Source organism: Benincasa hispida, chromosome 1 (assembly GCF_009727055.1).
Source record: "Benincasa hispida cultivar B227 chromosome 1, ASM972705v1, whole genome shotgun sequence".
Lineage (NCBI taxonomy): Eukaryota > Viridiplantae > Streptophyta > Magnoliopsida > Cucurbitales > Cucurbitaceae > Benincasa > Benincasa hispida.
The window spans coordinates 13,155,918-13,174,600 of NC_052349.1; positions in this window are offsets into that span (position 1 = coordinate 13,155,918).

Genomic DNA, 18,683 nt, shown 5'->3' on the forward strand with positions numbered 1-18,683 from the left:
GTGAAATCATATAGATTTAGACTCGAATGGTATCATATGCATTATTGTCATAATGATATTAAAAGTTGTATTGTGCTGAGATTTTGAACCATTCAAAGGGGCAAATATTCTTTATGCTTTTAGACCAGACTCTTTTGAGAAATATTCAAATGATAACCATATATTAGGTTATTATCCCTTTTTTATAATGTGTTATACTAGCAGCCCTTTGTCATGTTGTTCAATGTACTTAGTACTCCAAATTTCTCCCTCACTTTCTTACACAATAAAATCCAAAATGTGCTTGCTCTCTTCTTCTATAATCCTTTAATTAACTTAATCCAACCATCATTTTCTCCTTTTTTTTTTAGCTGCAATTTTATTTTTATTTTTTTAAAAAAAAACCATTCTGGGTTTTTGGTGAGAGATTCTTTAATTTGTGTTTTTCCTTATTATGGAGCCATCCTAAAAAAATGTTCACAAAATGGGGCAGCTGTAGTTTGTAAAGTGATTGAAAAGCATACAAAAAGGCATTAATGTTAAATGGATATGGGATTAATCAATTAATAACATCTATATGAACCTTCCATTATCAAATGTGGAAGACATTATGTTAAAATTAATTATAAATATACATAAGATCACTCAATCAATTATTGCAAATATGGGGTAAGTTTCTATTGGAGATTTGAAAAAAAAGAAAGATTTTGGAATTGAAAATAAGTGTAGCAAATTGAAATCCAAGAATATGGGGGTGTTTGTACAAATGGCTCAATAATATCAATTACATAATCTTTTTTGAGAAAAAGAAGAAGGGTGTGGCCTTCCAACTTTTTTCACCATTCGAAATCTTATTTATTTATTTAATTTGAGCTAATGAGGTTTGTTTGACCCTTTGGGATTCCAAAAGCCTTCTAAGATTTTGGTTTGAGGAAGACACATGAAATAAGAAGTCAAATAATATGTTATTATGGTTTATTGTGTCTCTTATTCATCAACAATACCCCTAACTACTCTTGTTCTTAATTTCATGTGCACCTAACAAAACATATGTAAATGTGTGTATTAAAAAATTATTAATTTTCTTTTGGGTTTCAATGGTTACTAGAGGAGATCCATTGAAATTAGATAACCAAAATTATTATTAAAGATTGGTTTCATTTTGGTAACCAAAATTACATATTTTTCTTAACATACCTGATTTATTTTTAAAAAATGAAAAATAGGTCTCTATGACTTTAATTTTTTAAAACAATTATTTTAATGATATCTTTCAAATAAAATAAATGATAATAGTGATCTTAATCTTCTATATAATTATAAATAATATCACGTACATAGGCACATACTCCTAATTCCTAGACATGTCAATTTTCATAAAGATTTTCTTTTTGACACAATTTCAAAGTTTAAATAGACTGTATGGATCACAAATAGCATAGTTTAAAGATGCACATGACAATTTTGAGAATCTAAAAATATAATTGGAACCTACATCAAAGTTTAGGGATATCTTTTATAACTTAAACAACTAAATAACAAAAGTGATAGTAAATACATGTATCTTTTTAAAATAGTTAAAAAAAACAAACACGTAATTTAAGTAAGACAGTATATTGATGAATGTCATTTTTTAGAAAAAAATCTCAAGATGTTTATATTAGGTTAAATTTTAAGTTTGGTTCCAAAATTTTTAAGTTTATATCTATTTAGTCTTTGAACTTTAGAAATTATGTTTAATTCAACTTTGAACATTTAACTTTGTATCTATTTGGTCCCTAAACTAATTCTAAAAGTGTCCTATAAATCTTTAAAATTTTTTTTTGTGTCCAACATGTTCTTGAATTTTCAATTTTGTATCTAATAGATCATCGACCTATTTGAAATTTTTTTACAACGAACCTATACTTAAGACTTGAATTGAAAGTATAGAATTATATTAGACATAAAATTCATTTTTATATCTAAAATTTTGAGGCATTTCTAGTATATTGAAATCTATAGTTATTTTACCATTTCTTTACATTCGTTTTTATCTTTTTCTCGAGAAAGCATTTGAAATCTTAGCCAAATTTAAAAGCAAAAACAAAATTTTAAAAATTATGACCCGTTGGATAACCATTTAGTAGTTTTTATTTTAAATTTTGAAAATTATACTTATTTACTCCCAATAATTTCTTATTCATAGTTTTCAAATTTCCTATAACATTTGGATTCTTAGCTAATTTCCGAGAACAAAAACATGATTTTGATTTTGAAAACAATCCTAACACATGTAAACAACAAAACATAGAAACTAATAAGTGAAAGTAGTGTTTATAGACTTAATTGTCAAATATAAAAACTCAAAAACCAAATAGTTACTAAACATGGTCTACATTTTAAAGTTTTCATTTCAATTTTTTTTTTAAAAAAAAAATAGATAACAATGAAACTCATGAGACAAAACCATTCGTAGAAGTAGTATTTATATAATTTTAAAAAATTTAAAAAGAAAAAACGAAATGATGTTACGAAATAAAGTTTGTGATCTAGAAATCTCCCATATTTAGGTTCCAACCAATAATGAAGCTACTATATGTATCTTTATCAACTAAATCCCATGAATATGCAGTTTGATTATTTAACTTATGACATCAAAAAAAGATATTTTATTTACTCATCTAAACATTATTCAACCTACCATACTTCTCCAGCTAAATATTATATAAAATAAAATCTGATACACTTGAATCTGCCATAGAGACATTAATTAACCTAACTGTATATGGTTTTGCTGTAAAGTTGATGGAGATGACTGTGAAAAGGAAACTTATCTAATTTAATTACATTAAAACATTATAATACAGTATAGGCTCTTCATTTTGACTGTTTATTAAAGTCAAATACTATTTATTATTCTCTCTCACACTTATCCCAAATCTTAATATTTTAAATGTAATATCAACTTTACGATAATTGACATAATCTTATTTTTAGTAGTCACAATTTTAACCGACACTAACTATTAAGATGTACACCACATGTATGATTGTCCAAGTCAAATAAAAAAGTGTACAGATTTAGGACATATTTATTGGATTTTATATTTTAAAAACAAATCAATATCTATTCATACCCCATTTGAAATTTAATTGATGTTCTTAAACCATTAAATTATAAAACAACGAAACTGTCTCTTTTTTTTTTTTTTTTTCCAAAAGGGAAAAACAAAAATGAAATGAATAATAAACAAAATTTCAAAAAAAAGATTATCATATTAGTGGATAATGCATTATATTTAAAACTAAAGCCATATAATTTATCATGCAAAAAATTAAAAGGAGATCAATAGGTTGTTAGCCTATTTACATTTCAGCCCACAAGAATACATTTGTGACAAAAAATTTTAATTTAAAATTAAAAGAAATTTAAAATCCCATGCCCTAGAATGTAGCAATTTAAGGGGAAAAAATTATTTAATAAAACCGTCACAATGCAGCTACCTCTAATAATTGAATATGGACTCAAAATTCATGTATATCTATATATAAACTTGAAAAATCGTCAATTAGATTGTAACGATATTTTGATAATTTTTTTAATTTAGAAAGAAGAGATGTATTTTAAGTGACCAATGGGAAAAAAAAAAAAAGAGATGGGAAAATTTGAGACCCACTAAGCAATACAATTGCAGCTTTATGTGGATAATAAAATAAAAATGTAGATAGTGGAATACAACAATTGATTGAGCATACACAAAACAGTGGGTTACCCCTCAATTTCTAAATTAATCCTATTCTGAAAATTAAATTAAAGTTTAAACCAAACAAAGGTTAAGTAAGAGGAGTAGTGGAGAATGCATTATATTTTTCATTGGTTACTCTTAAAGTAGATTTCAAATGGAATTGTGACAAAGAAAGAAAATTCTCCTCTACCTTTATTTGCAATCCCTCTCTTTTTTATTTGTTAATTAAACTATTTTCATACACCAACAAATAACTTATTTGCAAGCCCTTCATTAAATATATATATATATTTCATACCTATTGCATAAAATGAAATTTTTAGGTCAAAATTTATATTCTTAGAGTAGGTATCCATTTTCAACTTCTACTTCTTTAGTCTTTCTCTATACCATATCCCTTATATTTTTTAATTCAGATCTATTTGGCTTAGTATATTATTTTTAAAAATGAGTCATTTTAGAAAAAGTTTTAAAATAGCTTTTAAAATATATTTTTAATAATTTTTATCAACAGAGTTTAAATGATAATAATTTTTTTTAAAAAAATATTTTCTTCACAAGTCAATATAAATATGTCCTTATATTTCAATAGCAACACACAAACTAAATTATTATCTCAAAACATTTCAAATATCACATTATCATTTGACCTTGTTGGGGTAACAATTTCATTTTTTTTTTAATTTTTCAATTATGATTTTCATTTAATTTCTTAAACAAACACACAAACATTAGTTTTTTAAAATTGTTTTATTTATTTTAATTTTCAAATTTAAGCTTGGTTTTTTTTAAATATTAGTCTAAAATCAATAACAAAACATAAAAATTTGTAGGACGTAGAAGAAATGTTTATAAACTTAATTTTTAAAAAACAAAACACTCAAGTTCTATTTGGTAATCATTTCATTTTTTGTCTTTAGCTTTTTAAAATTAAGCCTATTTCCTTAGATTTTCTTACAATGTTTTGCATCTTTTTTCTTGAGTATAAGAGTTGGATTCTTAGAGAGATTCTAAAAACAAAAACAAGTTTTTATAAAAACTATTTTTTTAGTTTTCAAGATTTAACTTGGTTTTTGAAAATATGGGTAAAATGTAAATAAAAAAGTAAGAAATTTAAAGGTGAAACGGGTGTTTGTAGGTTTAGTTTTTTTTTTTTTTTTAAAAAAAAAATAGTTATCAAACAGACCTTTCACCTAAAATTTTTGTTGCTATTTTATTACTTTTTACCATTGTTTTAGAAAATCCAAGCAAAGTTTTGAGAAGTAAAAGAATAGTTTCTAAGAACATATTTTTTTTGTTTTTAGAATTTGACTAAGAATTTCTTTTACTAAAAAAAGATCCAAACCACTATACGAACTTAAAAGAAAATACATTTAATTTTTAAAAGTTAAATGATTATCCAACGAAATCTTAATTTTATGAATGAAGTTCAGAACTAAATAGTTAGTAGTATACATCACTTCATCTCTCATGACCAAAAGAAATAGTTTAGTGTGTTGGTGACAAATGTTTGAGTCGCTTTGCCAAGAAAAAAAAAAAAAAAGTTATGAAGATGGAGAGGCAAGTTGAGAGAATACAATTGAAAGATTGTTGGTTGTGATTCATATTGAGTCTATTCAACAACAAATTGGGCATAAACAGTGGATCTGAATGATTCCCCAATTGCATGCATTTGTACTCTAAGATTCTCATCCACTTTCACCCCAAAACCCACACCTTTGTTTGTTTGTGTTTTTTGGGCAGTTTTTCCCCTACTAATCCTCTAAACCCATTCATTATTTAAGGTACCCCTTCGTTTTAAGGGCTACTTTGCAACAACTTGCTACCCCCATTTTCTTTTTAATTATACTAATCTACACACACATCTCGATAAAGTTTCATTACATAAATTGTTTTGACTCCTTACCTGCAATATATTTGGTATATATGTCCTTGTACTTTTGACTACCAACAAAATGCCTAAATTATGCTTCAATTGTTTCCAAATTCTCTCCTTAATTGTTTATATATTTCAACTAGAGTGATAATCGGTTCGATTTTGTCAATTTTAAAGTCAATCAAGAATTAAACGAAACCAATCAATTTTTTTTTTTTTTTTTTTTAAAAAAATCTCAAATGAATGGTTAATTTTTGCTATTTTCAAATGAAAGTTGGATCGTTTTTTAGATGGAAATTAAACATTTTTGTTTTTGTTGTTTGTTAACACTTTTCTAAATATAACAAACATTGTTACTCCATAATAATTGATTTTTTTCTAAACAACAAATATACATGCACCATAATAATTAAAATACTAAATAATACCTAATGTTAGAGTTTATTTTTAACAATATAAATATAACCTTGATTTGGTTCGATTTTGATTATTTTTTTTCCAATAAAAAACTGATTCGAACCAATACTTTTTGTTCTCTCCGAATACAAATCAAGATGTCTAATTTTATACTAAACCAATAAATCAATGTGAATCGATTTGATTATTATTTTTTTTGGTTGCATTCCTAATTGAGTGGCTATAGTTTCCTTGGTAGGAGAATGAAAAATCCAATTCTCAAATTGAGTTTTATGATATTAGAGAATTGGGGGTGTGGTAGCATTTATACTCTTGAGATCTCCAAACCAAAAGAAGGGCATGAAATTAATTAGGTGCACTTTCAAAGCATAATCTATAGTTCATAGAAAATGAAACCCATTTGAATAGAAACAAAAAACAATAGAAAAGAAAAAAGTGATGTGTGTTTGGAGTGTTAGTGGGTGAACACAAAAAGAAAGCATTGATCCAACGTCATCCACACTCACATCCAAAAAGTTATGTGGATAAATTAGATCCACATTTCTTACCAACACACCATATACACACCTTCTCCATTGTGCATAATCTCATTTCCACTTTTTTTTTTCTTTATTATAAAAACTCCAAACAAAAACAAAATATCGTGAGGTCTCGTCATCTTTCTAATATGAGATTTTCAGCATGCCTCTTAAGATGCTATCTCGGTCTTTGGATTCATTATTCTTGGGTCCGATTTTATTATTATTAAATGTCTGTTTGAACTTCACGAGCTTTGATGTCATATTAGGTAAGCATGAAGTGGAACACCATGTTTATCTTACATGGTATTAGATCAAGAGATCTTGTGTTTCATTTGTTGTTCTTCAATAAATTTTCAAGCCACGAGTGAGGGGAGTACTAGAGTATTCATTACGATAATATTAAATGTTATGGGTGAATTTGGATATGAAGAAATAGACAAAAGGTCAGGAAAATACTAGAAAAGATAAATCTAAGATAAAGATAAAATAGACTTGGGATCAAATAAAATGCAGGTGATTTGATCAAATTAAATCCTGACTTGTATAGGATAAGTAAAAATCTATCTCATCCAAATCCCGAGAGGAAAAGATAAACTCTAGGTTATCCTTCTTATAAATAAATCAGTATAAGTCCATATAAGATACCTTAGTATAACTTAAACTTCATTTGAAACTTAAACTCTTGACTTCTTCTTTATTCTAGAGCTCTCATGTTTGATTTTGGCATATATCAGAGTTATTTCTCTTTGTGTTTTCTCTTATACTACCTACGTCAACCTAAACTTCTGAAAATTCGTTCGGTGATTTAGTGTTAAGGTATAAAAACAAGTTCCAAGTAGTCTCTCTCTCACATCCCACCAAACCCAAAAACATGTTCTATTTTAATTCGTTATAAAACGTTTTTCTAATGTTCAAATTAATATTTCATTAAGTTGTAAGTTATTTCTTTTAAGCAAAAGTTGTAAGTTAAATAATTAAATACTTTCCAAATTGTTTAATTATTGTACTTGTGTAGATTCCATGTTATCAAGATGTACTCATGTTTATACCATAATTAATTAATAAATATATTTAGACATTCTCTTTTTCTTTTTCTTTTTCTTTAAGAAATCAAAGCTATATATTAATAATTGTTGCAAAAACCTTAAGTTGTTTAAAATACAAGCTAGGCTATGGTTTAGTTTATCTTAAGGGATGTCCATTTGAGATGTAATCTTATAATAAATCCTATAATCATCCTATTTTTCTCCACATTGTAATCCACATTGATATTTTTATATATATATTTCTTGCGATATGTATAATCAACCTATACTTTATTTACAAAATGAGGATGTACCTAAAAAATTTTATGAAAATTTTTATTATAATATTAGTTTGCTTAGAGTTAATTTTTGGATGAATGGGAAAAGATACCTTTTAGTTATTAAAATGTACAAGCTTATTATCCATTGATTATTACGTCATGAGTTAATTATTTTATTGATTTATGCGCTTCCGATGATTACTTAATTGTTATATTATTTTAGGTAAAGTGCGCATATTGTCGTCAAAATGTTCATGATTATCATCGAAAGTAATCTAAATTTATAATGTAAAATAATCTTCACAACAATTAAATTGTAACAATTTGATTCTTGTACGTTCAATAATTAATTTAGTTTATGAACTTTAGTGTATAACAATTAATCCTTATATTTTCAAATTCATGATAATTTAATCCTTAACGTAAATAAGTTTATCAAAATTAGATGTTCATTTTTATTATTTTATGATGTAGATTTTTTATTTTATAAAAATATTGAGTATCTAATTAGTTTATCGGTTTATTTATGCAATAAATCTCATTAAATCTTAACATTAATTTCTACCATAGGGATTAAATTGTTACAAATTTTAAAGTACAAGAGAACTAAATTATTATATAATAAAGTTCATTGAATAAATTGTTCAGAATTAAAAGTTCAAGAATTTAATCGTTATAAACTAAAGTTTAGGGACTAAATTGTTGTTTTGATGAAAATTTAGAGAGTAAAAGTGATTTTTAATCTTTACATTATAAATTTAGTTGGTTTTATTTCTACAAATTCAATTTTAAATATAATAGATGAATTAAATTTTAAATATTTTGATTTTTCTAAAAATATATTAGGCACAAAATCCAAATTTTAAAGATTTATTACAGCTTTAAAAATTCTAGAATTTAGCCAGACACGCTTCAAAATTACGAAATCAAACTTATAATTTATTCTATAAAATATGATGCAATGTAAAGTAAAAAATTAAAGGTTTTCATTTTTTTTTATCTCCTTTAAAAAGAAAAAAAAATTAAAAAGCTTGCATTTTAAATTTAAATTAGTCGATAAAATTTCCTGCATTGCTGCAACTTGTAATTTATCTTAAGGAGAGCATTTCCTCTAATTTTATGTATTTTTTATTTTTCAAAAAATATCATTTCTTTCGAATACTCGTAGTCCAAATTTTTTTTTTTTTTTTTTTTTGTTGTTTTTGGGTTAGGAAAAATATTACGTACTTTCAAGTATATTGAGAATGATAGGATATTCTTCACTTTTAACGTAAATTCTCATGACTTTATTTTCTATTTCATTTTCTCGAAAATAGTTATTCTCCTTACTAAACTTAGGTGAAATTAATTAGAATTTTTTAAAAAAAGGAAAAGATTACATAAATTATTAGAAAGATTAAAAATTCGAACAGGTTATGCATCATAATCAAAATCTCCTCTAAATGGTAATAATTTTTTTTTTTTAGTTTATTTATTTGGTAATAGATATATATGACTAAAAGAAAAGATGAAGAGAATATATGGTAAGGAATTTGCATGATAAACTTTGACGATTACCCTTCTCAATTTATTAATGTTGTACTTTACTTTGAGTCTATACAACCTAAACGTAGGGAAATGTCAAAAAGTTTTTATTTTTATTTTTTTATAATATATTCTTATTCTCGGTTATTATTCTGTTTTGAAATATTAAGTCTATTTAAAAGATACGATCATCGAAACGATTTACGTATCTTTTCACGTAGACAATCTTCAATTATGCTGTCTGAAGGAATTATTTTATAAAAGTATTATATATCATATTGATGGTACTACAATTAATCAGAAAAAATAAATTAAAAAAATTATACCAATTAATTTTAAGTACATACTAAATTTTCATTTCAATTTTTAAATTAAGTTATATATTTTTTGTATAATAATTAGATGATCTTTTAAACATGAAAAATACATGCAAGTATTTAGTTTTTTTTTCTCTGTTATGAAATGTAATTGAATATGAAAAAGAAATATAATCGAATATAGATAATGTCAAGTTTTATATAATCAGCTTTCGACAATTATTTTGTTTTGTTTCATTGTTTCAAGTTTTAAAAACATAATTGCCAACTTTTTAAAGAACACCCAGATTAATTTAACTCAATTAATTTTTATTTGGTATTGTATATATTATTTTAACTTTAAAATTATATAAAAAAATAATTTATACGGCATTAAAGTTTTAAATTATATATAAAAAAACAATAATTCTCAACTATTTCTTTTTTTCAATTAAAGACGAAAGTTAAATTATGTAATTGAATCAATCAATATATAAAAGAGTACATCACCAACTCATTGATATTATTATGATTTCAGTATAATCTTAAAGTTATCTAAAGTTTTTTTTTTTTAAAAAAAAAAAAATATCTAAACTTTTTTCAAGATATAAGAATATCTCCAGCAACTATTTTTTAACAAAAGAATGTAAAATAAATCATAATATCTATAACTATTCATATTTCCCAAAAATATCTAGACTAAACAACTCACCTTTAATATTGTTTTTATTGTTTTTTTTTTTGTTAAGTTTGTACTTATATTAAATAGGTTAGGTTGTACATATGTTTTAAACTTTTCTCCAAACACATTTCTTAGAAGAAAAAAGAATTTTAAAACATAGGGACAAATTATGTATGTTATTAATGATTAGGGTAAATATCAATTTACACGCCGAAGTTTTGGGTGTTGTATCAATTAAAATCCTAAACTATTGGATCAATTTAAACTCTAAACTTTGGAGATTATATCAATTTAAACCTCAAACTAATAATTGTATCAATTTAAACCTTGAACTTTCATAATTGTATCAACTTACACCCTCTATTATGTTTTATTTGATACACTTATGAATATTTAGGGTTTAAATTTACATATTTATGAAAATTTAGAATTTAAATTCTTACACTTATGAAAGTTCAAGATTTAAATTGATATAATTCTCAAAGTTTATAGGTGTAAATGGATATTAGTCCTAATAATTAAATAAGATTTTTATTAATAAAAATAATATGTGGAGTGGGAGAATCGAATATCTAACCAGAACTATTTTAATTGAATTAGGGCTTGTTTTGATCTTTAAAAAAATATATTTATCAGCGTAAGTATTTATGGTGAAAAGAGAAATAGAAAACTGAAACTTAAAAAAATAATGTTTAATGCTTACAATAAAATAAATATTAAATATTAAATGTACGTGCTCGACATTTTTCTTTAAGATAAGAAGTGAGAAAAAATTGTTTAAATAAAATAAGTAAATAGTTTAAAAAAGATTCTTCATCTAAGCCACTTCATAAAATAGTTCCTAAAGTGAGATTAGTTTAACATAATTGACATGATTTTTTATTTAACATAATTGATATGATTTTTTATTTAAAAGTTGAAGGTTAGATCCTCCATCCTTATGATTGTTGTATTAAAAATATATATATACTAAACAAATACGTTGTACATTTAACATTTGAGGATTATGTTTTAACTTTTTAAAATAATAAATAATGATAATGATAATGTTAAATTAATTATTTTAAAAAAAAAAGCTATATTAAAGACAGTTAGTAGTTAAATATAGGGGAAAATATCTTTTTGATCTCTAAATTTTAGGTCTAGTTTCTATTTAGTTCATATGTTTCAAAATGTTACACATTTAGACCATAAGTTTTGAGATTGATTTTAATTTAGTCCTCTAGATTTCAAAATACTACAATTTTACTCTTGACATTTAAATTTTGTTTCAATTTGGTCTTATATCTCAAGATTTACACTTTTAACCTCAATTTTTCACTAAATACTCACTTCCGTCTTTTGAGTTAATTTATGTTAATAAATTAAAAATTGTTAAAAGAATTATAATTAATTAAGTTTCACTATTTTTATCACTTTTTAAAATTAAATTTAAAATTTCACTTCTAATTGTTTTAAATTAATTAATAGAAATTGATGGCGATGATTAAAAGTAAATATGTAATGAAAAATTAAGGTTAAAAATGTAAAATCTTGAAATCCATAAACCAAATTGAAATAAAACTAAAATATCAAAAATAAAATTGTAATATTTTAAAACTTATAGACTAAATTGAAACAAAACTCAAAATTCAAGAACTAAATGTAACATTTTAAAATCTAGGGATGAAATAGAAACTAAAACCAAAACCTTGGATCAAAAAGTTATTATTCCCTTAAATATAGTATGTTAGTAGATAATATTTCTTTATTTATGCTGTGATTTTTAATAACTTTAGAATTCTTCTATAGTTTGATATTTTTTTTATAGAGTTTTTTCGAAAACGTTTCCGTTAATGCTCATAAGTATCATAGCAAAGGTTGAAATAATGTATTAGCATATATTGTGTATTCATGCTAAAAAAAAAAACACCTCAAAATCATTTAGGAACCCAAAAAAAAAAAAAAAAAACAATTAATTGTATGTTTGGCACAATACGTTTTTCACATAAATTCATTTGGCCAAAAAAGAAAAAGTCATAAGATCAATAGACCTTTAATCTATTTAACCCAGAAAAGAAACAATAATTGCACAAATATAATTCCTTTAGTACAATTTAATTCAACAACTTAATTCAAAATTGAAAATAAAAATCTGATAAAAAAAAAATCATAATATTGACCTTGAATCAAACACTTTGCACCTAATTTCCCACAATGAGAAAAAAAAATCATTTTATTTAGCAATGAGTCTTTATAAATACACAAATTATTTATAAACAATGAAAAGTGTGTATTATAATGAATGGAATTAGAAAAGATTAAAAGTTATTTGCATATTTTATTAAAACTCTTCATAATCACCATAAAATACATTTCATCTTCAATGCCTAATCTTAAGATGAAAAAGAAGATTATGCTCATTAAGATGAAAAACGGTTTTAGTGCCTTTGATGGAAAATTGTAAAATTAATCTTAACAATGTAATTTAGATTTTTTTTTTTTTTTTGCCAAAATTTAAAATTAACCGATGTATAATTTCAAATTATTAATTTAGAGAATTACAAAGATCCTATCAATACTATACTCCTAAAGTTATAACTTAAATAGCATTTAAGTGTTGGTTTTTTGGAAATTGTGTTTATTTATTGCAGTTTCTTGATCTCATAATTACTTCCCTCCTAAGTAAAATTGGCATTCTTAACTGCTATTATTTAGGGATGATTTCCTATGTTTTGGTCTGTGAAAATATTCATCAACCTCCACATTTATAGATTTCTTCATCCACATTTTCAAAATCGAGATTTTAACGACATTTTTATTGACGTCTGACATGTTATATCTTATTATTATTAAATGAGCCCGAAATAAAATTAAAATATAATATAACATATCATTCTTTCTAAGAGATTAACCAATTTGTACGTTTACTTTAAAACAATTAAGTATACTTACTACGAACTATATGAAGTCCTTATGTTGAAAGGAAATGAACACTTTGTTGTTGATATAATGATATTGGTACCAATTATTGATGTATAGTTAACTAGTTCGTGTTTTTTTTTCTAGAGGCTTTTCAATAAGATTTATATTTAATTTATCGTGTTACATATTTTTTCTTTTAAATATTATAGAAATGGAAAGATACAAACTATAGATAATCTCATAATTATTAACACATACTAAAATGTTAATCGAAACTATGTTTATTTTGACATTTCACATACTTTTTTTTTCGACATATACACACTTATGGTATAGTTACTCTTTTTTTTTTTCCCGCTGACCTTAATCATCATAATTAACCAAAGGACGCGTTTTATATGACATTAATGTTGGTTGATTAGTCTTGATCTATTATTTTGTATTAAATACATCAAGGTCAAAATTAATGATTAGGATATGATAGGGTTTATAGTAAAACAATAGGCCGTCATATTTTGTTTTCATTAAACTTTAATAAAAATTCAGGAATATGGCGTTTGATACAAACTTTATTAAGAATTGATAATTATTGTCCGCAAGTTTTTGCCCAACTTGATTTAAACTCAATTAATGTTAATATATATCTTCCATCAAGTGGGTGAGAGATTTTGAATAATATCCCAACTCATAGGTTGTTGAACACAAAAGAGGTGATGATTCTGGAGAAGTTTAAATTTGAAAATAGTTGAAAATTCTAAGTGCTATGTTTTAGGATATTAAAATATCGCGAAATAATTTGTGAATTTAATATTATTACATATGTCTAAAATCACCATGTAAAAATCGAAAATACCTAGATAAGTACACAACTTTCTTTATTTATTTTGTCTTTTTGAAAAATAGAACATCCTATGAGCCTACTTAATTATGGTTGAGTTATGTCAACTTTAACATAGTTAAAAATAAGATTTTTTTTATTTATTTATTTTTTTAGAGTTCAACCACATACGAGAGAAAAATATTGGAATCTCTAATTTGTTGGTCAAGGTTTATTTTTATACTATTTTGGCTTATTTAAAATATGTTTAAATATTTGTTTGTTCTATGTACATTCAAAATAATGTTCATTTTAATTATTGTACTTTCAACCTTTATTCATTTTTATCATTCAAAATGTTAATTTTTTTCATCGTGTTCATTAAAATGGCCATTTATGTTATACTTTTGAAGGGCCAAAATGGTCACACTTTTTCAAAGTACAAGACTATAAATGAACTAAAAATTAAAATTACAAGTAGGGGTGTTCAAAAAATCCGATGATCCGGAAAAATCGATAACACAACCCAACCAACCCAACTCATACGATTTGGGTTGGGTTGGATTCAAATAAATGAAAATTCTATGGATTGGGTTGGTTTAATATAACCAAAACTAACCATAATTTATTATTAACTTTAAAATATATTTTTTTATTACTTATAACACAATTATTTATATATATGTTGATTTTATTTTATTTTATTCTAATATTTTTTTTGAATAATTTATTTTTCAACGATTCTTAAAAGTATTTCTTTGCACTTTAGAAAGAAGATTTTCCCTATATAAATTGAAATTGAATTGTTAAATTTTAATTTAATATATGAAAATAATTAAATTAGATTATTACATATTTACGTTTTGCTTCTTTTTAGAACAAAATTTTAAATAAATGACCACATTAACTCGAACTATCCCAACCCAAATATTTCATGGTTGGATTAAATTCATTTTTTAATAAAGGTCATTTTGTTGAAAAAATTTATGACTCGAACAATTGGATTGGATAGTCTTTCAACTTAATTCAATCCAACCCATGAACACTGTTAGTTACAAGGATGAAAGGTAAAAATGAAAAATAAAATAAAACTGAAATTAGGAGTAATTTACTAATTTTAAACCTTTAAAAAAAGTTAAAACAAGTGGAGAAAAAAATTTGAGGAATTTTCCCACAATTTATGTCACATTACTTAACGCAAAATAATGTCAACATACAACGAATGTGCGAAACTCTATGACTTTCATAGGGTTATGTAAATTAAAGAAAATTCATAAGATACTGCCATCAACAAATTACTAGTCAAATCTATTTAATATAAATTAATCTTTATGAACTAAGAACATGTGAAAGTGACGGTAAAGTGGTTAAAATCACTTTCGACTTATTCAAAGATAATTTCGCAATATATTTTTAATAATTTAAAATCAATTTAGGTTTGATTTTTATATAATTGCAATTACTTTTAAATGATAAAATAATATATTTTAAGAGTAATTTAGAACATGAAATATATATATATATATATTTATTTATTTATTTGTTCAACATTAAATCTCATCTTGAAATAAATAAAAGTTCACCTTTTTTTCAAATATAAAAATAAAATTCTTTGAAAAAACAAATAATCTATTTTAGTTCCAACAAGAATAATCCATACATAAATTCCTTTTGTCGAAAGCAATAATATTTCTGTCAAGGTATGGACCCAGTTAAGATAATTTAGTTATATAGAATTTGCCTTGGTTTACACTTGTGTTTGGAATATTAATAAATGATAATTTGTAAGTCTCTTCCTCCTTTCAAGGTTTCCAACCGCTTCATCCACCGACGACTAACTTCAACAATCACTTTTGACGACCATCTTCGGATCCCTTCAGTTTCGACGATGACCATCTCTTGTGATTAACTAGCTTCGACGATTTCTTTCAGTGGCCAATTCCGATGACCACCTATGTAACATACCCCTGTGACCAATTCATAGTGTTTAATAGTATTTTTTATATAGGTAATTTGACATTAATAAAAACATTTGTAGCAAATCAAACTAAATTGTGTATGAAAAACACTTTTGAGATCAATTTATGTACTAGTTTAAGATATAGTGACCAAATAGAAATTAGACCCAAAATCTTGAAATCAAAAATTATTTTCCCATTTCTTTTTCATACTGTTTATTGTCATTATTATTATTTTGCAGTTTAGTACTTAAAAAATAAAATTCATGAAATTAAATTAATTCTAGGACAAACTGCAAAAATCATCATTCAAGTATTACAATAGTTGCAATTACATTTTAAAACTTTCCATTTTTAAAATTAAGTCCTCAAACTTATATACACGTGTTAAAATTTGATGCTAAAACTTACTTAGTAGTAAAAATATATTTTAACTGTTAAATTTAGGCCTCAAAAGAGGTATATGAACTGTAGCAAATAGTATATAAAAATATAGGAGATTATTATTTTTTAGATTTTTATCTAATTCTACTGAAGAAGAAAATAAATGCTGATACAAACAACCTTTTAACAATAATTATGTTACTGATTAATGTTTAAGGGCCCAAGTTTTATTAATTTGCAGATTTTGGAGTCCAATTTTAATAGTTATATAAGTTTGAATGTAGAAAATTTTTTATCTTTTGATCACAAATATATGTTTTAGTTGATAAAAAAAATTTATATTTGAGGTACCATTATTTGTATAATAAAAAAAATATTAGAAAGAACCTAAACTTGGACTATTTAACATGTACCCAAAACACATAATATTATAATCCAAATGTTTCAAACTATTTTAGTATATACCCTAAATATAGATGGTTATAATTTAGATTATAAATAGTCTGTAACCCAAACATAAATTATTATAATCTACATACTATTATAAACCACTAACTATAATAATTAACCACATATTATAAAGGATGTCTAGAAATAAAGGATGCCTAGGGATAGAGTACCTGAGAATAAGAAGTCAATGGATCAAAGATAATCGTGTTTGGTTGTGCATGAGAAAGAGTATCAGAATTTTCTAAACATAAATTTTGTTTATATTTAATTATGAAATCAAGCATGAAAATCTTATATAATTTTAATAGATTAATTAATTAAACAATGTCGATAATAATTTTAATCATAAATATTTAAAAATTGAGTAATTTATAATTAAAATTGATCAACTAATATTTAAAGAACATCATATTAATTATAACCTAATACATAATCTTTTTTATAATTAATTAAGTTCAACATTAATAATTTTAATTTTATTTAAATAATATAAATAATATATTTGAATAAATAATATATTGCATAAAAAGTAAAGAAATTAGATAAAAAAAAATATTATATACTAATAAAGAATACTAAAAAATATTTTTTTAAATATAATAGGTTAATAATGAATGAAGTAATATAAATTTATTACAAAAATTTGGAAGATAAATTTATATCAGATGGACTTGAAACATTGAATTTTATTTATTAGGTAAGTTGACACTTTTTCCTCTTTCTTAGTTTTTTTTTTCCTTTTTAGTAATGTTTCAAAAAATTTAGCTAAACTTTGAAAAGGAAAAATAAAATAATTTTGATAAACTTATTTTTTTAAAAAAAAATTGACTTAAAACTTAAATATCTCTTCTAACAAAGGTGACAGAAAAAATATCAAGGAAGAAGCAGAAATTTCAAAAGATTAAAATTTTTAAAAAAATTACTTTAAACTTCATTTATTATATAAGTTGGCACTTTGAATATTATTTCTTCAACTTAAATGTAGTAAAAAAAAATGGGGAGAAATTGGATGGATCCAATCACAATTTGTTACAAAAGTAAACCATCTTTTTTTCTTCTTTTTCTTCTTTTGTTATTGTATATAGTATAAATAAAGTCTTAGCAATTGTATGAGTGTTTTTTTAATAAAAAAAAACTCGAAAATATAAAGACTAAAATTACAATTAAAGGTCGAAAGAAAACAAAGCCACAAAATATTTTCAAAATTGAGAAAGATGATAAAGAAAAAAAAAAAAAAAGGCAAAAAAAAGTATTAAGGTAAAAAATTTGTCCCTTGCACGGTTGCATATAATAGAATAAAATATAAGGCATATATATTTATTTATTTATCCAAAAAGGCTATATAAGCAAACCATCTCCATTTGCGCGCATTGGAATCTCCCATTTCTCTCACTCTCTCTCTCTCTTTACATATTTTCACTTCAAAAGAGAGAGAACCATTAAACCAAACAAAGAAAAAAGAAAAAGGGCGAAATGGTAAAGTTCTCGAAGGAGCTGGAAGCTCAACTCATTCCCGAATGGAAAGACGCCTTTGTTAATTACTGGCAACTCAAAAAACTCATTAAGAGAATCAAACTCTCTCGTACTCCTAAATCTCCTCCTCCCTCCGCCGCCGCCTCCTTCCTCTCTTCTCTCGCCGTCAACTTCCCCCGCCGCCGCCGCCCCCTCTCTCAGGTAACCCTTCCATCTCCTTTTCATTACAACAACAATATGCATATTATATTAATCATTTTCTTTTTTTAAAAAAAAAAATTAATTAATGCCTTTTACCGAATTCCCGTATTTCTCGCTTTCCGTTTCCCATCCCCCTTTTTGTAAAATAATTCTAAAAAAGAATAGCAA